The sequence below is a fragment of the Columba livia genome, chromosome 1 (assembly GCF_036013475.1).
Source record: "Columba livia isolate bColLiv1 breed racing homer chromosome 1, bColLiv1.pat.W.v2, whole genome shotgun sequence".
Taxonomy (NCBI): Eukaryota; Metazoa; Chordata; class Aves; order Columbiformes; family Columbidae; genus Columba; species Columba livia.
The window spans coordinates 148,094,833-148,121,907 of NC_088602.1; the positions used below are offsets into that span (position 1 = coordinate 148,094,833).

Below are 27,075 nucleotides of genomic sequence, written 5' to 3' on the forward strand. Positions count from 1 at the left end.
ACTTTTTCATTTTCAGCTGCAGATGAATGTGTAGTGGACTTCTGGCAGGTTTAAAGGGAAACTGCCAACTTCAATCTAACTCTAAATCTAATTTTGTGCAAGTAAGCTTTCACAGAATCTTGGACCAGTAGAAATATTCCCATGATTAAATAAGTTAATTCCCATGCAGCAAGTTATTTTTACCAAACACATCCCTGCAGTACAACCAACTCAAACACAAGTGCTGAAAATGTGACAGTGAAAAATAGGTAGAATAAGCACATTCTCTAAAAGAAAGGCAGAAAGAGGTACTAGCAGAACTACTGGGAAAATAAGTCTATTTCAAGTAAGTTCTTACTCATACACAGAAAGTCTTGTTTACTGCATTTTTTCTCAAGCTCAGTTAACTTGTAGCTTTCAAAGTTTGTAACTAAAATGGGCTAACTAATGGATAGTCAGTTTCTGAATATTCAGATTGTGCAGCGAGAGGTCATTTATTTGCTCAGCTTCCCCCACCCCCTACAGGAGTACTGACACAACCCATTTGAAGTGCAGAATAATGAAGAACCCAATTTTTAAGACTTAAGTCTAAAATCCAAAGAGATTTTTCCGAAGATTCTTTATTTTGTCATTTTTTCAAAGTACAACAGAATCAGCAAAGGAAGTGGCAATTTTTGTAGTGCCACGCTTGAAAAGTATTCATCCATCTCAAGGGAAGTTATTGTCAGTTGCTCCACTGCACTAACCTTAAATGGGTGACTGCATGAGGTAAGAGATTACTTCTTTGGAATACAGAATGAAGTTGTTACAGTGAATGCATAAGCAGGTTTTTATTATAATAAGAGAAGGAACCCTATGTTTAGAAGCAGTTATACTTGCTAAGTATTCTAACACCCTAAACACACCTTGGACAACAGCCTGCAGAGATTAAGTCTGTATCATAACAAAGAAAGTCAGAACAGAGATAAAAGGAGTAGAAAGCTGGACATCCCTTGTACTGAATGTATCTAGGATAACAATTAAAAGGCTAAAGGCTTAGGTCTGCAAGGCAATCACAAGTCTATATAAAATAAAACCGGTCTACGCAATTTCTCTGGCGGGGGTGTCACAAACTACCTGGGGATGGAAGCACTAGGAGCATTTTATGACACTGTGACAGTCATCACTGCCAAGTCTCCCTGCGGTGTGAGGCGACCTACACAGCAGCCACCAGCGATGGGGCCGACGAGAAGGAGCCGCACGGCAGCACCGGGGCGCCCGGCGGGGCACAGTGCTGCCGCCAGACCATGCTACAGGGACGTCCCCGCCGCCCTCCCGCAGGTGACCTGCGCCCACCTGGCACAGCCGCCACCACCTCCTCTTTCCCCAGCCCGGGACGAGGGGACGCAGGTGCCTTTCGCTGAACCACCCCCCTCCGGCGAGGGAGCGCCCGGGGTTCCCCGGGGAGGACGCGCGGCCGCCACCGCCTCGTTCCTCCCCGGCGCCGAGCCGTGTAATCGGGTCAGGGAGCCGGCAAGGACCAGCCGCGGGCCGCCTCGGGGATCGGGTTTCGCGGCCGTGCCCTGCCACCCTGTGCCGGCCCCAGCCGCTCCCTGCGGACGCGCACGGCCCCCGCCCCGGCCCGCTGCCGCGCAGAGACCCCCGCGCTGCTGCCAGCGCCCGCGGCGCCGCGCCAGGCCGCTCCCGGGGCGATGCCAAGGGATGAAGCGGATCCTCCGCCGCCTCCGCGGGAGACGTCTTCCCCCGCCCGCGCGGCCGGGCAGCGGCCACCGCACCTGCCGCACGGCGCCGCGCGGGAGCCCGCCCTCCTCCCCTCCCCGCGGGGGCGGCGGCGGCAGCGGAGAGACCCCCACCGCCACACTTGCCTTCGCTTCATGCTGCGCTAGGTGCGGCGGTCGCGGGGCTGGCGCGGCCCGAGGTGCCTCTGCGGCGGGGGGCGCCGCGCTGCGCCCGTCAGGCTTCCGGCGCGGAGCGGCGCGGCACGGCCCGACCCTGCCCGCCGCGGGAGGGGGCGGGTGAAGCGGAGGCGCGCGCACACCTTGGCAGCTGCCGCCGCCTCAGGGATCGGCCCCGCCCCGCGCGCGGAGCGGTTGGAGAGGCGGGAGGAGGAGCGCGCGCGGGCGAGCGAGCCCACCCCACCCCACCCACCCGTTAGCTGAAAGTGATACACGGGTCGAGGGGAGAGCGGCGGGAAGCGGAGGCTCCAGCCGCCCAGACCCACGGTGTCCTGCAGGAGGAGAAGGGAAGGAGAGCGACAGCAAAGGAAACGCACCACACGCGGCGGCAAACAATAAAGGGACCCTCGATTCTCCCCACGCAGCGCCTTCAAGTTCTCAGATCCTCCCCCGCTCTCTGGCAATGGTACGCTCCTACCGCTCGAATTGCACAGGGATTGGCCGTCCTGGAGGGGTGGGGGCGGAGTCAGGGCGCGCGCCAAACGCGACTGGAGGAGCGGAGATCAAAAAAGGGGCGGGGCCAAGCGGCAGCCGTTTAAAGCGCCCCGGGCGGGGTTAGCCTTCGCGTGCGCGGCCGCGCGCGCCGGGGCGGCGGGGGTGAGGCCCGTTACCCGGGCGCGCGGAGGGCCGTTGAGACGCGCCCCAGTCAAGGCGCTTGAGGGGCGGGCGTCGCCCCGGGCCTTCTCTCCGTGCCTGCTTCTGTCACGCTTGCGCAGGCGAGCGGGCCCCCCCGCTGTTACCCACCTCCTCGAGGGGGAAGCGAGTATTTCCCGTGCAAGTAAACCTGCTGCAGCCTAGAACACTGCAAAAAACTGCCCCCTCTCCCCCCCCCACTCCCCCGGGCAAAGCCACTGTAGCTCTTCCAGATGAGGCAAGAACAATGAGGGTCCTCTTGGCAGGGCGGGCAGCTGGAACAATAGGCACCACCACACAAAGCGCTGCCTGTCAGCGAGGCTCCTGGCACGAGGTGAGGTGCATGCTTGGAACGTTTCCACATGCACTTGGCATGTGAGTGTGAAATGCTGATGAAGCCGAGAGCAGGAGACATGGCATGTAAGAAATCGGCAGGAGAGAGCTGGCAAATCAGATCTAAAAATGGCTGGAGGGACGCTTGTAAAATCGTCATGAGAATGGGCTAAATATATTTTTGGTTTGGGGTTGGTTGGGGAGAAGCTTGGAGCTGTGGTCATAGCAACTCCTCCTGTTTGGATCCTGCTGTGCTGGGGAAAATAGCTCATTGCCTGTGTCTCTGTGCAATAAACAAAATTACATCAGATAAATGCCTGTTCCCATTATCCTTGTCTCCAGATAATTGAATCAACTTGGAAGACCCAAATATTGACTAATCCCTCAGGTTATGCTGAGATAATAGCAAAGGTACTGGATGGACAAGGAAATTACAAGCTCCTGTTCTTCAAGAAAGCACTGAGAAGAATATATAAATCTTGAGTATATCACAGAATGTTAGGGATTGGAAGGGACCTCAAAAGATCACCTAGTTCAATCCCCCCCACCGTAGCAGGAACACCTAGATGAGGTTACACAGGAATGCGTCCAGACAGGTTTTGAATGTCTCCAGAGAAGGAGACTCCACAACCCCCTGGGCAGCCCGTCCCAGTGCTCTGTCACCCTCACCATGAAGAAGTTTCTTCTCAAATTTAAGTGGAACCTCCTGTGTTCCAGTTTGAACACATTACCCCTTGTCCTACCATTGGTTGTCACCAAGAAGAGCCTGGCTCCATCCTTGTGACACTCACCCTTTATATATTTGTAAACATTAATAAGGCAACCCCTCAGTCTCCTCCAAGCTAACTATATGTAAATATGTATATACACATATATAAATATATGTGTATGCAGGCTTATATATATATGTGTATGCTCATCTGATTACTTTTAAAAATGCTCTTAGAAGTTACTGGTTACTGGTGGAGTGTTCTGCATCTGAACTAGCAGGAAGAGCACTCAGTTCACCATATACATACACATGCTTGTATAGTGTTTATATATAAATATTTCACTCCTATCATCTCTAGACTTTAGTGTGTATAAGCAGTGTGCACATATATATTGTCTTTGCCATGATCCGCTGACTACACCCTTGAATTCTTTGGCCAAGAGAACCAGTCAGTGTGCACCTGAGTAGAGCAGGAATGCAAAACAATACAGAAGCACTGTGAATGACCCAGGGATTAGGAAACAAGTACAACCCCAGGATAATATGATAATAGCAATGGTCATATGAAAGTGCACCAGTTTTCCTTAAAATAGGCATCTCCAGGAGAGATAATTCAGACACCTTTTGCATCCAGAGCCACACAGTCCCTGCATCCTACCAAAGCCACAGTCTTCCAACTCTAACTTAAGAGAAGTTTTGATCTCCATACTCTATTAGAGATCTTGGCATGAAAAGCAGTCAGGTACTGCAATAACACCTGATTAAAAAAAAAAGAAAAGAGAAAGAGAAAAGAAAAAGACACCATTCATAAGAGATGCATAAAACGAGCTCATGATACTGCGGAGGAAATCCTTACTACAATGTGGTGTGACAAATATCAGCCAGAAGTGCACAATTCCCAAATCTCTATCTATATCCCTGCCTGAGAACAGATGGAGGGAAGCCTTTAGCTGATCTAAACTTGGCTCAGCCCACCCTGTGTACTGATGGAGTTTCCATGAGCGCAGAAATTAGAGCTACTGGTTGCACTCGCCTGAGAGCTGCAGCCTGCTGATTCAGCTCATGTGTTGGAAAATCTGGCACAGCCACCCGTCCTTACCTGAGCAGAGGCACAAAGTCGTGCACGTACAAGTACCACAGGATGGGAGGAGCTCCTGATAGTGGGTATTTCCACATATGACGTCAGTGAAGGCCACTGATGCAGTAGTTCATTGCAAGGGAGGCAGCAGCTTGTGTCACCTGTTGATAGTCAAAATATCAAGGCGTCCTCCCCTATGAAGATGCGGGTTGAGGATGCATTAGATTATTGAAAAATGAAAGCAGATGCAGGAGCAGGTTTACACACGGTGATACAGGAGACATTTTACAATGCCCTCAAAGGGCCCAGTGCATGCAGTGTGTGCACTGCTTACTAAGCGAGCACCCTGCCTCTCAACCATCAGGGCTGTCAGTTTAACAGTAATCTTCATAAAATGCTAATAAGGACCTGAACAATTCCCATTAGGGAACTGAGGAGCCATCTGCACTCTAGCATGAGACCGTCTATGGCATCCACAGCAAGACTTGTATGTCTTGGCTGGATATTTTGGAATCCAGCACCAGAGAGGCTTAGTCATGTGACAGGGTTATTTCCATCATGATGCTGTTAGAGTCCCCAAGATGTTTTCACAATGCTCTATAAGACGAAGGGTTTAAACAAGTAGAACTAAAGCAAAAACAAAGCACTATGCTTCCTTGGCATATCTCTTATTGTTGCATGCACATGGTGTTCAGAGTGGGAGGGGGGTGGAAGGCAGTACTGTACAGAATTTCAGCCTAATAAAGCACATACACAAAAACAAGGGACTGCAACATCAGTACAAAATGGGCTACTTTGTAAGTGCAAGCTAAGAAGCTGAAATCCTGCGTTGCAACCTAGTTTCAGGCTGGTGATGTGCAAGGGAAGCCCATCGCCCTATCTTCCCTGAAGACTTTACAGGACTGCTGGTTTGTACTGGGCTAGATAACAGTCACCTTGCCCCAGTCAAGGGGTGATTCCCTATGAACATGTGCCTGGTAGCACAGTAAAACTGGGTGCCTGGTGCTCCAGAAATGAACACTTGTGAGCAGAGCAGCCATTGAGGCAGCAGTCCTAAGCCAACCCAGGGAAAAACATCGTAGTTCAGGATCCACCTCTTAAAAGGAGGTAAGGTGCTGCTACTCAAAATACAGTCAGATTATGGCACAGTTTCCCCTTTTGAAAAATCAATATACAAAAATAAGGCCTGAGTTTTTACATACTCTGTTTCTAAGATAAGTGGTTGAAAGTTCATAAGGGCCAGGTGCTGCTCCCAGTTAGACAAGGAGTATAGCAAGGAAGACAAATTGCAGAAGAAAATCCAAGAAAGTTTTTGGTATCTCTCTGATATCAAAGCTATTTTCACAGTAAAAATGGCCAAGGAATCTTGAATTCTCTTCTGACGACCTTCCAAGGCTCAGAACTTGCCAGGTGCATGACCACTCCTGTGGGAATTTCTAATCTCTTTAAAAAACAAGAACAGCAAATTCCACAGAAAGCATTCTGTCCCAGAGCAGAGTCCCCACATCTGGAATTGGCAAGTAAAAACACAGCAAGTGGATTTTCAAAAGAGGAGGCAGTCACCAAATTACAGGGCTAGAAGGGATACAGAGAGGTCACCTAACTCCATCCCTGTGAAAGCATCTCTGTCCCATCTGTTTTACCCCTTAAAGACCTCCTCAGTGCTGCAGACACCACGGTCTATCCAGGCTAGATGTTTTTTTCTTGTGATTCACTCTTCTTGCCTTTAGGTTTTAGCTAATGATTAACCTGGATCTCTTTTACCATAATTTACATCTACTTCTCATCCTACCCATCACAGACAAAGAAAATATTTGCTCCTCTCACTCCTGCAACAGCCTTGTAGATGCATAAAGATCTATCATGTCACTTCTTATTACATCCCCCAGACCTAAAACTCCATTTCTTCTTGCCTGTCCTCCCAGGTTACGTTGTGAGACCTCTGGTGACTTTCAATGTCCACCCTTGGTGGCTCTCACTTTAGTCCATGTCTCTCCCGAATTTCCCTGTGCCAGAACAGCACACGGCATGTTCCCAGTGGAGGCCTTACCAGTATGATGTAGAACAGAAGGAGAGCTTGGTGTGCTCTGCAAACATCGCTCCTCTTTATGTCTTAGTATGATGTTTACAGTGCCAGAGGATTTATTTTGCTTTCCACATACGTGGCAGTATTTCTAAAAGTCAAGGCCACAACAGGAAATCAAAGTGCCACTGAACCATCTGACATGCTCTCCATTAACCAGAACTCTTCTCTCCTGTATGCAAGTGTTTCTCTTAAAAGGCACCACATTTAAATTGCTACCTGCTGGGGACAATTTAATTGGGGATCTCCTTGATGGGTTACAGTCTAATTTTCTCATGGTTACATCTATTCAGATAGCTAGAGCAGATTTCTTTTTTAATGTAAAAGTAATCTGTAAACAAATCAGCATCTGAACACTTCCAAAAAGAAAGAAATGTTTCCGGAAGAAACTGAGGGACAGCAGAGAGAGTCTAGTCTACAGAAGTCTTAAAATTTGCTGTCTTCTGCATCACCTGCAACTGTTAACAGGAGGGGTTGTCCAGGTCTGGAGAAAACATGAAGAGCTGTCTCTCTAAGCAGTAACACAGATGTTCAAATTGTGTTTGAAACACAAAGCAGAAGTCATCAACCACCCAGCATTTGTCTGGTGCAAGTGGTTATTCACTGCATAAGCATTTGAATAACTGTCATATTTATAAAATGATGCTATTTAACCTCCTTCTGCCACCCCTGAACGTACACACACTCACTAATCTGGAGTGATGTTGTGTGCAGGGGTGGGAGCTGAGTTCCAAATAAATTGCTGGCGGTGTTTTATTACAAGAAAACAAATACGAGACTAACTAGAAAAAACTACCTATTGTCTCACTAAGAAAAAGTAGAAACTTCTCTAGGTAAAAACTTCTTCAGTTCAATGGGGAAATAAAAAGCTGGCCCATCAGATCCAGTAAACTTTGATCATGTAGAAGAATGTTTCTGACCCTTCAGGCTAAAACAAGAAGCTTTCAGATAGGAGCTAACAGGGAAAGTTTCTCTAGGGGTACATGCAAATCTGGTGAGAGGTCAGTGTATACTAAGCATTTGGAAGCATTATAGGAATAAGAGACTCTCTGTGTCTGTGCATACACACTGTAGATAATTCCACTACTCACGGATTTTCCATGCAGTAAAATGTAAAATTGTGGCTGGGTTTGCTGCTACAACTCAGGACTGTGGACATACAAGAAGCTAATGAGAAGTACACAACTTTCACTTCACTCTACTGTAATTGTTTTAAGTAGAGGTAAACCAAAACAAAGGCTACACAAGGGCAGAAAACTCCCTCCCAAGCTTGTATAGTATGGTAAGGGCCAGGAAGAGTAGCCCAGCTGAGTCTGACTTCACGCTTCCTCTAAGAACAACAACAGGTCGGGTGTGTAAAGAGGTGCAAGATCATCTAAAGCAGTAAGACAGATGCATTTCAATAAGCAAAATATAGATATGCAAGAAGACCATACCCAGCTGAAACACTGCTAGACTGTTGCCATGCTATGTGATGTACAGCATTTTCTTGTGCTCAGCTAGTCCCCAAGGACTAAAGGAACAGATTTAAAAATACCTTGGTGAAATGTAATAGAGAAAAAGTCCTGCAAGGTCATCACTGAGATGCATCATTGGTTCTTCACCTCATTTGGGCTATACAAATTCTACACAAGAGCTGCCTGTGTAGGGGTCCCCTGAGACTGGTCTTCTCCACGTATCACGCATTAAGGTCTGAAGGGCATGTTTACTATTTGGAGTTTGGATTAGGAGTGAGCATGAGCTATGTTTTGTGTACTTGTTTGTAAAGCAATAACTTTTTACTCCTTTAACCAAGCAAAAGGTGGCCCTGGTTGAGAACCTGGATTAGTACTATTAGATTTGTCCTTTGACAAGCTATAAAAAAGACTCTATCTATGTCCCATTCAAATTCATCACTGTTTACAGAAGTATTGATAAAAAGGGGAAGGTAAATCAATGAAGTCACTTTATTGAGCCTGAGAATGTGGAACTACTATTAATAAAACATGTTGATGTTGTTTTATGGATAGGCCAAAGTCCTGATAAGGGTGTGTTTGTCATTCTAATTTCATCAATTTCATCAACAAAGTATTTGTTATTGCAGTATTGTATTTATTCATCTCCTGTTTTCCTCCCCCACAGCCAGAACATCTGCAAAACATTTCTGAATCTAAGCTTGTTGGGATAGGGCCCATTACTTTTACATATTTATGAACTGTGTGGTACACTGGCACTCATTCAGCAAAGACCGCTTCCCGGGGCTCATGCGCCAGTGACATAAACCGGTATGGCTTTGTGTGCAAGAGGTCCACATGTGCAGAGGTCACACAGGGGGCTGGAAATCCACTCACATCCAGTAGTACTTAAACTCCACTGGTGCAGAGGAACAGAACTATCTGCTAATATCTGAGTGATGCAAGAAGGCAAAAAAGGGAAGAATGGGTATTCATGGCGTCCTAAGGAATTGTAATGAAGAATAATGGGATGAAATTGAATGAAAACAAGTTGTATCTGACTCCAGAAACATTCTCTATATCAAAATATTTTTAAGCCTGGTCAAAGAGTCCAAAAAAGCAAAAGCTACCATGCTTGTCTTAGTTATAATAGACTGGACAAAGCAGAACACTGTACTTGTTCTGGGGGTGGAAAAATGAACAAATAATTCATTTCAGATTTCAGTTTTTCTTCTGTTGTAGCCCAGCCTCTCACGCCAACACTCGCACAGGCACAGCTTTATATTACGTACACACTGGAGGGAGTGTATTCTGCCCTCATTGTGCAGAGCACTTACACATGTGACTCCCATTACCACAAACAGAAGCGATGTTCATAAATTGCCCTTGTGTGCCTGGACTGAGCAGACCTGTCCCTATTTGCCTTTCCGGCTGGATTGCAAACAGTGCCTTTCCGAAGTTGAGGTTGTAAGATTTTCAGACCTCGTGAGAAAGAATGTAGCCCATCTCCTCTCAACTGTGAGAGCCATCCATGCTCCAAGGATCATTTGTCTGCCTAAATCTGCACCAGCAACAGAGCACAAGCACAATCATAGCCTAATAGTCTTAATGAGATTACAGACAGAGATGCCCCAGTGCTGCCGTCTGGCCAAGGAAAGGAACAAGCACCAAATTCATCTGGAGAAAAAAAAATCCCCTTAGCTTTCATGTGAGCAGGCTGCAGGCTGATCAAGATTTCAGATCTGTGGTGTACAAGATCCCTCTGATTTCTTTCTCCTTATACTTTTTTTGCAATGCATTTTTTACAAAGCACCATGTTCTTCTCAAGGATCTCTAGACTTAATTAATATTTTTCAGTTGAGAATTTAAAACTGATTATCATACCATTCTGTAGCACAATTACATTTATAGATACCTATTGTTAGCCATGCTAGATTTATCTCACCCATGGCTTTTGTGTGTTTGACTACTATCTGTCTGTACACTTGACTATGATATCCATGTGCTACGGTGGAGTGTGGTGGATCTTTGCCAATATAATCATCCTTTTAATCAGTAGTTTATCTGATGCATTTGTTTGGCTCACTGGAATGAAATTGCTTGTAACCCTATCCTACATAGGGCAAATACTCTTTCTGCACCTGTTCCAAGCGGCATTTGGTTTACTTACTGCTTAAATTCTTAATCTCAAAAAAACAAATACGTTAGCGTGTATAACAAAGGCTGCAATCACGAATTAAATGAAAAAGCTGATCTTTGTGTAGTACCCTATCAGCTGGTGAGAGCACACAACCTGGTAACAATGCATTAAGGTACGGATTGGGTGGCACACACTGCAAACTGCAGACACTGCCTTGCAGATTTAATCGAACTTCATGCGATAAACCTGCTGCTAATGGGTAAGTCTGTGGCTCCTGCAGGACTTCATGCCTAGAAAAATATCTAGTAATAGCGCATTCATGGATTTTGTGTGAAGCTTATTCAGTAGAGCTAGCATGGAAGAAAATTACTCCCCTTAGAAATTAGAAAGCCCAGAACATTATAGTCAATAACAAACAATAAATAACATTTTCAGCAAAAAGGTATGAGAAGCCAGCTGGGTCAGTACTCACGGAGCAAGGCTGCGTAAGTGACCTTCTCGCACAGGTCACATCCTCCCCGACAGGTGTTCATAGCTCTCCCACGTCTGCCAGGGCAGGCATCTAAACGACAGCCCGCTCACCACCACTCATACCCTTCCTCCGCACAGGTTTCTCCCTGGAGAGCTTGCACAAACAATTTTCTCTTTCTCTAGGCTCGCAAGGTAAAGCCAAAGTAAAAAAGAAATGGGATCTGGGGTGCGAATCTCCTTCTGTACATCTTTCCAAGAGCATCTCGCAGGGTCTCGGGGAGGCTGTGTGACGATGGGTCTGGCTGCCAATTCGTCACTGTTGCCATGGTAACGGAGCAGTGGTCCCCTGTGGCTTGGTAAGGGAGCAGCAATGGGAGCACCGAATGTATGCATTACCTCCTCCTTTGAGGATTCCTGTGACCTAAGTACTCCGCTCATTTATTTTTTAGAGGCAGTTTTATACAGAAAGTACTTCCCTCACATCACCCCCACCCCCCGCTTTGGTTACTCCACTCCTGGAGCTCTACAGCATCTGTAAATCTTGTTTGTATGGCATAGTAGAGCTGGCATAGCCCCAAGAGAGCCTCTCGCTTCCTCTGGGAAACACCGTGTCATGTGAAAACAGGAAAATAAGAACCCTTGTTCTGGTAAGCATCTGAATATCAGCACACGCTGACCAGTGTTTGAAGAAGTGCTTGGACAAAGCGATATAATTTTGTCTTTCTGAGCAGGTGAATGAGCAGCTGGGACAGCAATAGGGTATTTTTCTGCCAAGTGTTTCTCTGCCAACGCGACCGAGTGCAAGTGTGTGTGTGAGGCCCTATTACAGCTACGGGGAAGCTCAGGGCAGGCAGAGTTTCTTTGTCCATATCCCCTCAACTGAGACATTCTGATGTTATTCTTTCTGAGTCTCAATATTGCTGTTTTCTACTTGTTTAAGATATTTTTGTTGTAATATTGACATAAATATTATTAATAATGTAAGGCAGGACAGTCCACAGCAGCAAAGACCTACAGACTGGGCTATAGTGAGAGAAGCAGCCAGGACTGCAGAAACAGGCATTTTTTTGCTGGACAATGAACAATTCAGGCTTGTTTTGGAAAGAAGATCCTTGGATAGTTAAATAATACCACTTGTTTATGGAACAGACTATTTATCTCATCTTCTTAACAAAATGTTGCTAACGGTTCTTCGTTGCTTTCCTTATTATTCTCTCCTAATGCCAAGAGCTTCTTTTAAGGTAATGGATTTCCTCTCTCAGGACGCCAGTAACAAACACAGCTCTGTGTGCATGTAGGTGGTACGGATAAATAACAAACACACAGAAGTAAACCCCACACATTTGCTTTCTTAACTAACTTCCCTATCTTCACTTCTAACCCAGGTTGTTTGAGCTTTCCCTGACAGTGGCTCATCACAACTTAATACGTAGGGACAGGCCTCCAGATGCCAAAATCCAAATATTAAAGATCCCGTTGTGATAGCGGGTTCAGTACCTTTTTGCCCCTCTATAATCTGAAGCAGCAGAGATGGGACTAGCCCGGAACAGCAGTATCAGCCAGAAGGGTTGAAAAGACTTAAACCAGATTCAAAACACTGTGAGTGGGCTAAAAAAAATTCTCAGATGTTAAAAACAATAACAATTCAAGCCTTTTTACTCATCTTTGCCTCCGCGCTCAGACTGAGTTTTCCAGCTTTTATCCAACACGCTACAAGGATTATAATTTAATTTGACTCAGAAAAAAACTTCCATTTCTCCTATGCTTAGGTGGTTGTAAACGTGGGGCTGGGAGAACATCACCAGGTGCAGCGATGGCCAGAACAACGCCACTAGGCTTGGCAGTGCAGAAGTATCTCTACAAAGTCGGCAAGCCCATCTAGGCCCAGTCTCAGAAAGTCTGGAGCCTACACATTAAAGATGATGGAATTTAACAGCATCCCCCCACACCTCCTTGGCATGGTGGCTTTGTGGCTTGTTCAAAATTAGTGATGAGTACACCGGACTTGTGAGCATCTGGTTCCACACAGATACGAGGTTACTAAAAATAAGAAGTCATGTTATAAAAATACATGTTAGCATGAAATGCTTCTTCAGTAATCTTAAGCGAGAACGCAAGAAGATCAGAAACGGAACTACACATAATGTTAAATAGCAAGAATGCTGGTCGGTACATATAATTAAATATATCTGTCTTGCTGACTCCCACCCCCTATGCCTTCCCCTAGACATTTTTATGCTTGGCTTAGTGAAAAGACTTGGTGCCTCTGAGTGTGATAGCATGAAACCATTCGAAATAAAGCTGTCCCGTGAAGAAGACAGTCCTGAGAAGGAACAGTGCTGGGCTAGCAGGGGGTATGAAAGCAGCAAGGAACGCAGGGGAGAGGAGATGGCTGGACCTGGGCTGCAGCACCAAGAAGCCTTTTCCATTTGCAGCTTTATTCTCCCACAGTCAGAGCATCAGCTGGAGCTATTTAATGGGATCACGAGGGCTGCTGTACCATTACTTACGGAAGAGGGTGTAAAAATGACAGCAGCTAATAAGCACCAATTTCTCATCAGTCGCCTCATCAGGCTAATTTCCCAAACAGAAGGTTTCAGAGGCTAAATGGCTGGAAATGACATTCCGGCTGCTGGGTCCAGGCCAATATGGAGTGAGTAAATCTCTGCGCCTGCACACTCCATTCTCAACCACAAACAAAAGAGAGCTACCCTCCATATACGTCCACAGGAGGACATAGATGTCATTAACCGAGCTGAAAGGCTAAAGCCAGAGCACATTTATCATTCCTCACAATTAAGAGGCAACAGGAGCGGGAACATGAATGTTCCTTTGTCCATAAGTGTCCAGACCGCATTCCTGGTCATGAAGTTCCCTCACAGAAAGGAAGCCTTTGTCTGGAGCTCACGACTAAGGACACCAAGAAAACCTTATAAAAAAAAAGAACAGACTTGGTGGACCAGAATGGAAACATACCTTTAATTGAGGAGTTAGTTCAGAGGAGATGTCCGTGTGTCTGAGGGAAGAGGCTGGCTGGTGCAACGGGCAGAAAGTGGACAGAGATGCATGTGTGGTCTGAAAGCATTATAAAGGCAGGGAGTGTGTGTTTATGTGTGTAGGAAGGGAGCAGATTGTTTGTAGTGGGAGGGGAGTTCGTGCACGTGAACTATAGATGTCAAAGCTGGAAAGAGCTTGTTGGTCTTTTCATTTATCCTCCTCTTAGCCACTGGCGGCTTGAAAAATGGAATCTTCCACTCATTCTCCAGTGCACTGCTAGTAAAATGAACTCACTATGAATTTTCAAGGCTATTAGAAAGTTACCACCACACTAAAATATGTTCTGTGCCAAATGATTTGGATGTGCTAGGGTTTTTTCACAATATTTCCACACCTGATTTTCATGGACACCCTTCCTCCTGCTTGTCTATATTCCTATTAACTGCTGCTATGGTCATGCCTGTTATTGATGGGTTTCTGGAAAGCTCAGCAACTCAGCAATTTCATAACTGCATTATAAATAATTCAATCAACTGTTCTTCCTCACATCTACTTCTCATTTATTAATGGACTTTTTTCTAGGCAGTATTTATCATCTCTCGTCACCATCCAATATGTATACTTGGGGGAGGAATGTAATTAATTTGGCGATCCTTCTGCCAAAACTTCCTTCAGTCAGAGATTTGTGTGAAGAATACTGGATTATGGCCTGTAGGAATTGGTCCTGTTTCTGTACACTAGGAACAGGCCGAAGTGTGTGCCCACGGGTGGGCAATGGAGTCCCACGGACATTTTAACCCACAGGCATTTTAAGAGAAGCATGAAAAGGTGGGTTTATACATACAAGAAGTGGAAGGTGAAGGACATGGGGGAAACCTGGCAAGGTGAAAGAGGATTCTGTGACATAAGAGCAGAGTAAACTGAAGATTTTATATGATTAAGTCATGTTAAACTCTGGTTAGGTTTGGGGGGTTTTGTTTGTTTGTTTTAAACTTTGCAAATAACAGAGGAGTGGATTTTATCTTTCCCCTCTTTTCAATCACCAGGCAGCTGTGCAAATATTTTAGCATGCGATTGTGGAAGCACAAGACTGAAAACTTCTGAATCCTGCCAAGAGAAAAGTACAGGAAAACAAAAGGCAAACGCCTGGGGTAGATCTAGCTGCCAGGATCTCCTGTCCCCAGGGAACTACACAAAGGAAAAGGGAGATGTCTGATAACTTTCATTGCTTACAGTGACAGTGTCCTGGGTCAGCAGGAAACACAGACTTTTGTAGTCTTTTTGAAGGAGGGTAGCAAAGGTATCAGAGCAATTAGCAGTCTATTAAATCACGGCTTTCTTGAAGGTTGTTGGCTTTATCTGCAGCACCAACTGCTTGTATGGTACCTGCTTAAGATGGTGAGTTCTCAGGTTGCAGGTAAACTGAAAACCTGCTTTAGGCAGTGTGGTAAGTTGGTCTTTGAATTTAGGAAATCAGAGCTATATGCCTGCTCTGCAGCTATACTGGCCTGGCATGAAACAGATATTCCTCCAGCAGCTTAAGGGTTCACCAGCAAAGCAGGGATTCAGGCCAGCTGACTAAAGTCACATCTCTCCACAAGTTCTCTCAGGAGTTTTTGCTACGTAAGTGTGGGCAGCAGGTGATAACACAAACCTAAATATGCCACAGCCAGGAATCAAGTTACACTGATTGTCTGCCAAAGAATCCTATCTTATTACTGCAGGGGAACAAATTAATCCATAAAAAATTAGCTTTTGCTTGCAGCAGTGTCTTTTGCCACGCTCATTCAGTTTCAGTAATTCCTCCACATCAAATGACAGAACAGCTTTATCTTTCCCTCCTGCTTAAATTAAAGCCATAGGTCATGCTGTAACTGTATCCTATCTCCCAGCAATGGCAAATGCTAAATTTTGCAAAAGAATGCGTGCCAATCCATCCTGCTGGGGAGAAGTCAAAGGAACAAGATTTCTTCCCGAACCTGGTCATCATTCTGTGCCCTGAAACACAGAGCTGGTGATACTTCTCATTTTTGTTAGGCCCATACGATAGCTGAAGTTACCCAAACAAACAAGAAGCCTTTGGCTGTGCTGCATGTAATCTCCTATCCCAGGGAATTAAGCAGGTGGTTATTAAAACTGCAATAACACCCACACTGCGAGTGCATTTAAACCCTAAAGGAAGAAATTATCCCTTCCATCAAAGACAGCAAAATCATTTAATGATTTTTGGAAGTCTTCACACTCCAAACTTCCTCTAACCATTTTTATTCTATTTCCATTTAATTACCTGAATGATTAATTAAGGTTAATCAGCTAATGTGTTGCACCATCCTTTGAATAAGTAAAGCACTTTATATATAATTGGCATGAATTGTTTATTAGGCTACTATTTATTTCACTGTTGTTGCTTTCTGGGCTCTTTCTCAGAGGCAGTGGCCAGTGCTACCATGGCTATTATTTCTAGCCCAAGTTATGCAGCCAGCAATGCCATTCCCCTGTGGCTGTTTCAAGAAAATATAGCTTTTCTGGCATCCTCACAGGTATTTTTATGGAACCTGACCTCGCAGCAAAGACCTTTTGCCCTGTTATCCACTTAACAGCATTTTTACCTTGACACCAGGCTCAGACTCCAGCCCTGCAGCATCTACCCCCTGTCCGCATCTGTACAGCTGGGATAACAGACGGAGACTCCCCTTGCTCGGTACGACAGCAGAAACCAGGGGTAGTTGCAGCCTCTCCCAAAATGGTATCGATTTCCAAACCGAGTCCTGGAAATATCTGCAATTCTGTCCTTCCTTTAGGAAGCCTAACCAGGGCTCTCGTGGTGCTGCAAGGCCTGAGCACAGACTACAACAGGCTCATGGTTAATGTGGCCTCCAAGGACAAAGAGGAGACTTGTCTGCAACAGAAATCTCAGCCTTCTGAAAAAGGCTTGAGGCCACCTCCCAGCTTCTCCACAGTCTTGTATGACTCTGAGCAGGCCATTTACAACAATGTACAATGTACAAGCATTGGTTTTGGGTGTCTCAAGTTGTGGTTGAGAGGCCAGAGACAGGACTTCAAAAACGAGGATGTATCCCTCCAATTGAAATTAGCGGCCTCCATAATTATCATCTCTGTGAGGTAAATGTACAAATTACTGGGTTTGCTTTGTTTTTGTTTAACTGTCAGCCATACAAATTCTGCTTTATAATTGAGAGTCAAGTCAAGTTCTTTCCTTCTTACTCATAAGTAACATTCAACAGGCCAAAACAGACCACAGTGATGCCAAAAATATAACTCTTCGGAACTTGGTAAACAATTTTGTTGATACTGCTGAAAACAGAGCAGAATAATTTTCTCTTAGCGTGTTGGCTCTTCAGAGGCAATGACAACTCGTTTCTTTGTGTCACTGAACCCGGCAAACCCAACTGTGAGTGCAACCAGGGCAGGCTGAGCTGGTGAATCTCGTGATCCTTTATCTCATGTTCCAGTTTGTTTGAACTCCTTCTAGGGTCTCTGAAGCAAAAGACTGTCTCACATTCAGACAATAAAGCAGCAAAGGACAAGGCCAGAAATAAAGTCCCTGTAATGTTCCTGTCTTCCTTGTCTAGGTCACTGCTAGACAAGCGTAGGACTATTTCTAAGCAGAGAAGGGAAAGAAGAGAGGAAAGCATGGTAATAATTGGGTCCTCACAATCTCCTTTCCTTCTCTGTTCTCAGATTAGAAGCAGCTATTCAGCATGGTTTTGGGGGCACTATGAAGCCCTGCTTTCTTCTAATCCTTCCTTGGCCCTCATTAACTCTGGAAGAAGGCTGCTGACAGCACTGGTTGCCAGCCAGGGCGGCCATGCAAAGCATCCATTCCAAGTTCTCCAGGTAAGTCCCACAGTGACGTCCAGGGGTTCACAAGTGCCAGTCACAGTCCCCAGTGCTGAGAAATGATGGGATCTGCAGTGAGTCAGCAACTGAGGAGCAAGGAGCCAGGGAACAAAACAGAGGAAGAAAAGCGAAGGGAAACAAATGGACAGAACAGAAAAGAAGCATACAGAAAACAAAAGAGATATCAGAGCCACTTAATACATTTTAACTAATTTGTGACTGGCATCTAAATACCAGGAGAGCTAGTTAAAGCACCAGAAAGGTGGTGTACTTGTCCTGAAACCTGTATGCACATTATACAGGTATTACACAGGCAGTATGGAGAATTCAAATACAGGGGTTCAAGTCTATGTATTACTGCGTGTATGTGCATGCTACGTGGTACCAACAACTCTGAGAGCAGAAAATCATGAGTCAGGCCTTGCATTATAACACAATAGGATTAAAAACCTTAAGATTTTGAGTGTTTAAAAAAGCAATAAGAACAACAAATCAAAAATACCCACAACAAAACAGGACTATGAGCACTTTTTTGCTACAAATGCAAAAGTGAACAGAAGTTGCTGAAGTTTGTCTGTCTGCCACCCTTTGGTACCTGGGCTGGAGAAGGCACACAAACCAGCTGGTGCATTCTCTGCTGCAAATATAGATTTGCCCTAGCTGTCCTGACGGACGGCTTTCTCTGATGGACAAAAACAGCAAATGACAAATTTGGAAAAAATTGAAGCTGGTGAGATGCTGCCTGAGTGCCCGCTACAGAATGTGAGGAACAGCCTTATGGAGAAGACTGCGCAGAAGAAAAAGTTTATAAGGGTTTTGCCTTTTTTTTTCACCGAATCAAGAAGGAAACAATACATGGATCTTCCTTGTCTTTGGCTACAGTCGCTCTCTGAGACCAGGGTGATCAGTTTCTGTGGCTCATTAAGTCAGGCTACTGATGTTTCATGGAGATCAATGTATCATTTAATAGGGAGAGGCTTTTCAGCTTTGCAAGATTTTATCTGCTGATGACTACCATGATATTTATAGACATATCCATCAGGGTAACAGCAGGAAGCAATTCTCTAGGGGTCGAATTTGGTGGATTCCCCCCATTTAAACTCCATTATGGATGCTGCTTTCTGTACAGGATTAACCACTTAACTCACTGAATCCTGAACATCATCAGCTATTGTTCACAAGAACTGATGATATCCATGGCTTAGTTGTGGGATGGTTGACTTGTTTTCAGCCTCAATTATCTTTTCAAAGAATGAGGTCCTTTGTTAACCTCTGACTTGCTAAGCAATGTGTAGGCAGCCTATAAAGTACTTCCCAGTCCTCTTTTAACCCTATGATTTGGGCAGCTCTAGAGATTTCGTCCCATGATTGTCCTCTTTCTGACCAGTCTGAATTTTCAACTGTCACATGAATAGCAAGACCACAGAAGCAGCTTTGATCGCAGCAAGCTTAGGAAAATAAACAACAGTGGCTTGGAAGATCAAGGCAGAAACTATGTGCATATTATGCAAAGTGCTTTAATACTTTCAGCCTAACTTTTGGTAATGATTTACAGAGCGTGCTTCCCTGCTGAGACTATTTTGAGAGTCACCTCCTTTGGGCATTTAGCATGCACTGATTCTATCTCCTAAAATTATCTGACTATCTTTTTAGTATTGAATTTCTTCTGGTGAACACACCTTTTGGCATGGCCTTGCAAGGGGCGCTTAGAATAAGCCTATTGTTCCAGCAGCTCACAGTGCATAGGGAATGTTAACTGCTGCTTAATTTGATACAGAAAGACGGATGCTGAGTCCTGGCATGGACAAGTGTTCTTGAATACAAATAACAAATATGAATTATTTAAGGTTTTGTTTCTAATTGCCAGAGCTATCACCAGCCATGTCTGTGCATCCTCTCTCCCTTTCAAACTTACCGTGACATCCTCACCCCCCTATTTCTCTTAACCTTCTGTCATGCTTACAGTGACCTCCACCCTCATGACTTGGTTGGAGTCCTGGTAACAGCATGACACACCAGCACGCAGCTCTCATCTTCCTTTGCCTAATGCCCTCCTAGTGCTTCCTCGCAAATAGACTTAAAGAGAAACATGAGGGGAGATTCCATCTATCCTTGAGTGCAAAAATGAAATTCCCAGTTTCTGGTAGAACTCACTCCATTTTCCATTCTTGAAGGTCTGGTCAAAATTCGTGCATGAATCTCATTCCCACTACTTTGCTCCTGAGTAATTTTATTCTGTTAGTCTATACAGCTGCAGTGTACTCTTGCTCCTTTGCTTTACACTAGTCCACTTCTTTTCATCCAGATATGTCAGAACAGTCCATAAATACAACTTAAACTACAAAACTAATAAGTCTTCTGTCAGGTAGAAAAGACAATGACATTATCATCTCTGTTTCATGAAAAGAGAAGCTGATGTTCAGAGAGATAAAAATTTTACAGGAAGAAGTCTCTGGTCATTAAACCCTAATCCAAGACAGCCTGGGATCATTTTAATGCTTGAAATGTACTTATCCAGGACACTTACAATTTTTAGCTAAATCAATACACTTGTGCAAGTCTATTAATTAGTAGAACTGTTTCTGAAAAATGACTACATTATATAGTCCCTTAATCATCTTAGAAATACCTGGAACAGCTGAAGAAGTCATCATCAGGTCCCCCACCTTGCCAGTGACACTAACAGATCTTAAATGCCCTGCCCAGCCCCACCAAGAACTCTCACCCTGCACCTCCTACCCAGTGGTCCTGGGAAGGAGGGCTCCACTTAGATCCCATCCTGGGTACCCAGGTCTGGCCTGAGCTACAGTTGTAGCTGTGCAAGTTTGCAGACCTCTCTCTGTCTCCTGGGTGGACATTGGACCTATGTTGTACTCCTGCCTGCTGCTGCTCCTGACTGCACTCCCAGGACGGACCCTGAACCTAATTAATCACCTCGCCTTGCCTGGTGTGGTTGATGGAACCTATTATCAGCACCCAATGCTGCCCATCCTGCTCAGGTTGCTTGGGTTGCGACTGCACCCTGGTTGGGGAGGACACTGGCCCTGCCTGCCCTGAGCTCATCCTTGGCTCACAGCTCGTCCCCTGCTCTTTCTGCTCCCCAACACCCTCGTCCTTATCACCAGGTCATTCTAAGCAAAAGGCCTGTAAGAAGGATGGGGACAGACTATTCAGCAGGGCCTGTTGCAATAGGACAAGGGGTAATGGTTTTAAACTAAAGGAGGGGAGATTCAGGCTAAATGTGAAGAAGAATTTTTTTACAATGAGGGTGGTGAAACACTGGCCCAGGTTGCCCAGAGAGGTGGTAGATGCCCCATCCCTGGAGACATCCAAGGCCGGGCTGGATGGGGCTCTGAGCAACCTGATCTAGTTGAAGATGTTCCTGCTCATGGCAGGAGGTTGGACTAGATGACCTTGAAGGTCCCTTCCTACTCAAACTATTCTATGATTCTTATACTGGAAATGCTGCAAAATATCTCATGAGCCAGCAAGCCACCTTGGTCCAAACTGTTTTCAATGGTGGTTTAAAAGCAGCCACTGATTTTGCAGTGTGGTGGCTGCCAAGTATGAACACCAGACGTTGTGTTACTGCTCTCCAGATGAGCCAGTATTAATCCAGGGCAAGAGTAAATTGCTGTGGAAATGCCATGCTGAATTTCCCTGGTTGCATCTGCTCAAGGATGACTGCAGTGGGAGATTGGATAGTTACAGCTTAAAGTTCACTCTAATAAATGAAAAACATTTAAAACACGACTTGCCCCAACTATGCTAGAGTTCCAAAAGATATTAATTACAGTTCACTAGCTTTTCTGTAATGTTTCAAGCAAGTTCTTTCAGGCTGTCTACATTGAGTCATTTTTTGGAAATAATCGTCTTGGATCTAACCCTAAATGAGAAATTATTTCAGATATAGTAATACAGACTGGGTTTTCAACTTCCTCCGTGAACAGGCATCTGGAATCAAAACGTGTCTAGAAAATTTTGGCTTACCTGTTCAGCCTGGCCGTGCTCAGGCTGCTCTCAAAGCTGAAAACCTCACTGAGAGACAAGGGTTAGATTCCTCACAGCCTGCCCTTCCCCCAGTGCCAAGAAGTAAACACGTATGTCTAAGGCTCCGTAAACTAATTAGACACCTAATCCTACTTTTGTCTGCATCTGGTGTTGCTGAGAAAGATGAGAAGGAGCAGCAAGTAAGGGAGGAACAGAGGGAAAGAGAACATCAGCCTGTCAGAGAAACAGGGACCAATACACAACTCCAAACATTCATTTTATGTGAACTGTAAGTATACCTCTCAAACCAACATGATCCTAAAATAGCACATAGGTGTTCAAAAGGACAGGAAGAAAACCTCCCCAAAAGAGAGGTGTTGCACTTTCACTGACTACATTAAAAAGCTCAGAGGCAAATCAATAAAAAACCCAATATATTCTTAATTACTGTATAGAGTTTGTGAGCAAAATACCAAGCAGGGGAGTCCTGCCCACCGCAGTTCTCCTGCCAGAAGGGCACCAGGGAGTGCGCTCCCTGTGAAATAAAAGACACAAAGGTTGCATCAGTGAAGAACCCCTTCCCGGTGGGTCCTCTCCCAAGGCTCGGTCACCGCTACCGCACAACTCTGCAGCACAGCTGGCTTTCCTGAAACAACCTCTCATTACAACTTCCGTGGGCATCAAAAGACTTGGCCAAATCAGAGCCAGGGCCAGTAGCCTGAGAGGCAGAAGTCTGCTAACTTCTGTAACATTTTCTGTGATTTCCAATTCAAGACGCAGGACATGCATTGTTCATAGTGATAATTAACAAGAGATCCCAGTAAATGTACACTCAAAATGAGGGACATATGTCTCACAAATACTGAAAAAAAGAAGTACAGAGAAGTTAGAAAGTCGGGTTAAAATTGAGAAAAAATATATTTTCTGAAATTGCCTCCTTTGCCTTATGGTACAAATACTTTCAGGATTCACACTCCCAAACACTTCTCCCAACCATGAGAACATGTTTGCTTTTGAAAAAGAGGATAGGTGGAGATCGATGGATGACAACCGATTTTGGCAGGTGGGGCTCTGAGAAGAGGTATTAATTATTAGAAGGGATTGCTACTCTAAATCAGTGAGCAAAGAGATGCTGTGCTAGGCAAACAGAATTTAATCGACCTACAGTGATGACAGGCTTTAGTATTTTCTCACAGATAATCACTGGTTGCAGAAAAGAAGATGCCTTAGGCCTTTAACCAAATTGGTCACCTTAAAGCTATGAAATGCCCCACCCAGCACTAATTATTGCTATTATAACAGTAACAATGACATCAAAAGTAACAGCTGTTGTTCTTTGACTGCTGCCTTGCCAAGGCTGGTATTTTGTTTGATGAAGCAAAGAAAGAGGCTTGATCAACTTAAAATCATCCTTTGTTTTGGAAAGCTTTTGCCATTATCTGAATAAAACTCAAGCTTCAACAAGTTGTGAAAACAACTCTGTGTTTCCCAGTTTCCAGAATTCGCACTTTACACAGTGTTTTGTGCATCTGTGATGAAGGTTAAAAGGGGGATTTGCTCATGCTCTTATGTTATGTGATACCCCACGGTTGGACTGTGGCTGTGACTACCCCTGTAGGTGCCTTTTCTGCCTTCTACTGTCCTCACCTGTTGTTTATGCAGGTTTTCATGCAGCCAAAATAAGAGGTGACTGCTTTTAAATACAGTAACTAGGAACATCAGCAGGTGGTCTCAAATTCAGATGCCTCTTACTCGTTCTATTTTTGAAACAACAAAATAGGTTTGATTCTGTGCCACCACGCTGGGTGAGATAAGAAAGCGGAGCGCCACGATCGGCCATCTGTTCAATGCACAGCCACAAAGTGTTCACCTTTACCCAGCCGAGGGCTCTGACAACCAGCTACCAGGAGCTCGGGAAGCCCTGAACCTGGGCTAATTGAAGGGATCTGCAGCCACATATCTCCGTATTTTATAGTGATGTACCACTGATGGAAATTACAAGCAAATTACATGTTCTGGCATGTCATGATCCAGCCAGACCCAAACAAAAGCACATGGTGATAAGGACAGAGCACTGCACACTGGGACCTGTGGTCTCTGTGGTACTCGTTACTTTATTAGACTTACTGAGAAGCTACTGTGTACTACAAAACTCCACAGCCTTCCTAGAAACTATCCTTTCCTCATGACTATCCTTTCCTCAGCTGTGCTTTTATAACTTCCAGCTCTTCTGTTTGTTTTTATATGTGTGTAAGAGGGTTTCTTTCTCTTCAAAACAAATCATAGGGCCCCACTGTTTCTGGCTCAAAGTCTCCCTAATGCTGCTAATCTCATATTAACAGCCTACTGACACAGAAGAGACCACAGAAAAGAGTGATTGCCAGCTCTCTGGCCCTGTGACCGTGTGCTGGTCAGATCTGGATTAATACTTGAGGCGATTTACCTCGGGAGGCCTTGTTACAGGTGCCTGTAATTCTAAACTCTCCTTGAACTGCCTGGCAGAAGAGGGAGGAGGGGAATTTGTGAATCCACAGCGGATGCAGACACCAACAAGGCCCCTCTGAAACTCACTTTTCTTTTCCTATGGAAAATCAGGACGACAGCAGCAAAAAACTCTTTGGCTTCAGATAAAAGGTGAGGAGCCAGGCATCATCATCCCACACAAAATCCACTGTGATGCTCCCTCTTACTACCTGTCACTGACAGCAAGTTTGCTTGACTTTAGCTTTTCTGATTACTAGTCATCCAGAAGCACAGGCAAACATGCTGCCTTCCTCCAGCATTTGTGTAATGCTATAGTCCTGTCACGTAGGCCAATTCAGATACATGAGTGACTCTTTCAGCTTTAAAAGCAGTTTAAGCTGTTCGTATTTAAGGAAGGACAGAAAAAGAGCATCATTCGTATTCGTCAGTGAGCATCCATGTGACAATTTGGTTCACCAGCCCACATGGTCTCAGGCTTCTCTCCATGGCTGGGCTGCACCTCCTACATTTGCAGCTCTTTGCCGTCCCGACTCTGCTGCTCCATGACCCTACATAGTAGGAGGAGAGTGCTGGGATGACAGATTGGGCTGACCAGCTGCACTTGACGTCACCCAGCAGAAGAGAGTCCACCCGCTGCATCTGGGCTGTATGAGGAGGAACGTGCCCAACTGCTGGGGAAAGAAACACAGGCAGGAGCCACTGCTGCCCAAGACAAGGTGTTGTGTGTGCTCAACTCTGGAGCCTGAGCATCCCTCGTCTCCACTGAGATTACTGTATTTCAGAATTATTTGATTTTGCTTGTTGACAAATTGTCAATAAAACAGGTAATTGCTCCTGGCCTGAAGTTAAACAATCCTGTTACTGGGTCACTATTATTTGCAGGTCAGAGAGGTGCAACTGGCTTGGCCATCGAGGCACCACACTGTCCCCTCTAGGAAGACGGGGGAAGTACAAAAACATTCTACCATGCCTTACAGAGAAATTACCTATAATTCCTGTTATTACGAGGCTGCTTGTTCCACCTTGGCTTCTTAAATAACCACACTGCAACTCATACAGATCTTTTGCTCAGAGCAACTGCTACGTCTCCCCAACCCTTCCCTGCCTCTAACGTAACTGCACGAGTGTTGCAGCTCGTGTATCTTTCCATAAGTCTTTACTAATAAGGAGCATCTGCAAGGAAACAGGATCTGACTCACTCTGCAGCAGCTGCTCCTGCTGCTCACTTCCCCACCTGAAACAACAGACCCCTGTTTCAAAAGTTGCCTCCATCGCAGCCAAATCCAACATCACCAGTGCAATGCTGTGCTGCTCTTCTAAGGGACAGAACATTCTTGGCTTCTCCCCGTGGAAGAAACTCTTGAACTAGATCTTTGCATGTCGCTAACTTACCTTGTTTTTTGTGCTGTCTCGCTCCTTTTCTGAGTCTCAGTAGGGAGTATCCAGCCAGTGTGAGTCTTTTTCAAAATTGATTCCTTATCCATATTTGGGAATTTGTGCTGGGCATTAGCTGGTACAAGGCATGATCTTCCCACAGTGCACTTTGGGACTTGTAGTTCCCAAAAAGGAATGTTGTTTTCACAATTGCAAGCACCAAGCAACAGAAACAGAAGTCTGAAACTCTGCCTTTGCTTAGCTGCTGGACCCTTCCTTTTGCAACGTTTCTGTGCTGTGGTTTTGCCTTAACCAGCCTGGATCCTCCAGGAATTTCTTCCACGGCACAGTGAGCAAACCCCTTGGATGTACGCTTGTGTGAAAGCTGCTACTGCAGTGTGCTCTGGCTGCTGCCATGAGGGGCAGGTGTGTGGTTCTGCCTCCTGGAAACAGCTACTTAGAAAAAGAGAGTTATGATCAACTTTTTAATCATACTCTCCATGCTTTATTCCCTTTTACCAACGCTGAAATGGCATAGAAACAGCTTTTTAAAAGATGCGTTGTGCTTTTTAACACAGTGTTAGCATATTTGATTTTTTAATTAAATAATGATAGCAGGGTGTCAGCATTACAAAATAAATAAATCCTGCCTCTTCTGCAGAGATTCATTTTTGAAGAGAGTTTTCACTGACTGCCATAATTACCTTGTAACCAAGACACCCTATTGTTTTTAAATAACAACTAAAGAAGAATGTGAATCATTGCCTGTAGGGTACTGATGGAGACGCTGCTATCATGCCCAAACTCAGTTCCTTTAACAGCATAACATGCTTAAAACAGTGGACAGAGGATGACTGAGGAAAAGGCCCACAAGGAGGCTTTTGTCCCAAAAGCACAGTTCTTTATCCAGTGTGCGAGCAGCCGAATATACACACAGAGTCGAGATACCATTTTCTTACAAGATTGTGCAATATCAGATGCTAGGTGGTAAAACAACAAAACTAGCACACCTGAATCAAGCTGCATATTTATACATTTCAACTTTTAGCCACTCCTAACATCTTATACACATTTATGCCTACTCAAAGTTCAGTGCTCTAAACTTTGCTCACTTCAATGTAAAGGTACATTCTGCTTTTATTCTTCTATGTGTGTTTAGTGAGTAGTGGGATTTTCTGAGTAGGGGGCATTTTTTGAGTCTGAAGTCTTTACCATCCTTACCTTTCTCAAAGTTACTGTCGATTTCTGCCAACTTCATGCTTCTTGGCAAACATCACCTGTTAATTCCTTCTGCGGCAGGATGGTCCTCTCTTATCAGTCTTTTTGGTTCCTCTTAAAGGATTTAATGCTCGTTAAAACTTGAGTTTCTCATTAAAGAGAGTTGAGACATCAGGGTCAGGAAAGGAGGGCACCACCATCCCGCCCAGGAGCCCGACAGAGCAGTGGGGGAGCGCTCTCCCTTCGCTACCTGCCCAACCCTCTCCTGCGGCAGGCCCGCAGCCCTCATGTCTCAGGGCCACGCTGCCGCCCCCGCGGCGCGTTGCTCGGCCGG

General features: G+C 45.1%; 1 protein-coding gene across 23 annotated transcripts in view; it reads right to left on the reverse strand.

Annotated features, from left to right (window-relative positions):
• Positions 1-25,560, reverse strand: part of MICAL3 (microtubule associated monooxygenase, calponin and LIM domain containing 3) — a 187,381-nt gene extending 161,821 nt beyond the window's left edge. For 7 of the 23 annotated variants that reach the window (XM_065036666.1, XM_065036714.1, XM_065036695.1 and 4 more), the window contains exon 1: positions 1,845-2,070. The gene's annotated coding sequence lies outside the window, so the exon portion shown is untranslated. Of the gene's footprint in view, positions 1-1,844; positions 2,072-4,711; positions 4,885-10,818; positions 11,113-25,541 lie in introns of those variants that run through there. The other 16 variants (XM_065036758.1, XM_065036741.1, XM_065036749.1 and 13 more) reach the window with 7 other exon arrangements.
• Between the last annotated feature and the right edge of the window lie 1,515 nt (positions 25,561-27,075).